This window comes from Macadamia integrifolia, unplaced genomic scaffold, assembly GCF_013358625.1.
Source record: "Macadamia integrifolia cultivar HAES 741 unplaced genomic scaffold, SCU_Mint_v3 scaffold991, whole genome shotgun sequence".
Classification (NCBI taxonomy): Eukaryota; Viridiplantae; Streptophyta; class Magnoliopsida; order Proteales; family Proteaceae; genus Macadamia; species Macadamia integrifolia.
In genome coordinates this window covers 189,851-190,604 of record NW_024870612.1, presented here as the reverse complement: position 1 = coordinate 190,604, position 754 = coordinate 189,851, and the positions used below count along the sequence as shown (strand labels likewise).

General features: G+C 39.5%; 1 non-coding gene across 1 annotated transcript; it reads left to right on the top strand.

Moving 5' to 3' along the window:
* Nucleotides 1-433: 433 nt before the first annotated feature.
* Nucleotides 434-540, top strand: LOC122070749. Its single transcript, XR_006137954.1, has one exon. It is a non-coding gene; the product is annotated as a small nucleolar RNA R71 (small nucleolar RNA).
* Nucleotides 541-754: the final 214 nt, after the last annotated feature.

Genomic DNA, 754 nt, shown 5'->3' with positions numbered 1-754 from the left:
TCCTGGATTGTAGGTATTACTATATGAATTATTCTAGTATAATGCATTAACACTATCATTAGAAGTGGCCCCAGAGGTGTTGGGGCATTCTTCTAGGAGATGTCCAGGGGAGTGGCACCAAGCACAAATCTTAACCAAATTGACTGATGATGGCTCTCTAGGAACAATAGCCTCAATTCTCTTGATTAGGCTATCCAAATGGGCTTCCTTGGCTACTATCCCATCCACAAAATATCCTTTTTCTCCTATGGTTCTTTCACTCTCTTGGGTTGATTCCCACTCACGGGTTTTGTCAGCTAAGTCAAGTAAGAATTCCCATGCCCTTCCTTCATCTGTAAAGGATGTGAATCCCTCAGGGCACATAGACTCTATCATTTGTTTAGTTGGGTAATCAATACCCTCATAAATTATTTGATATAAATGCCATAGGTCTAGGCCATGGTGAGGGTATTCTTGGAGTAGATCCTTGAATCTCTCCATAAGTTTGGAAAATGACTCACTAGGCTTTTGCCTAAACTGAAGGATATCACTTCTAAGCTTATTGGTCTTGTGAGTTGGGAAAAAACTTCTTAAGGAAGACAACTGTGAACTGTTCCCATGAGGTTATGGAATTTGTGGGTAACCCATACAACCACTTCTTAGCTTGGTCTTTCAATGCAAAAGTGATAAACCTAAGCTTAACAACATCATCAGAAAGCTATTGGATCTTAATTAAAACACATACCTCTTCAAATTCCCTTAGAAATAGGTATGC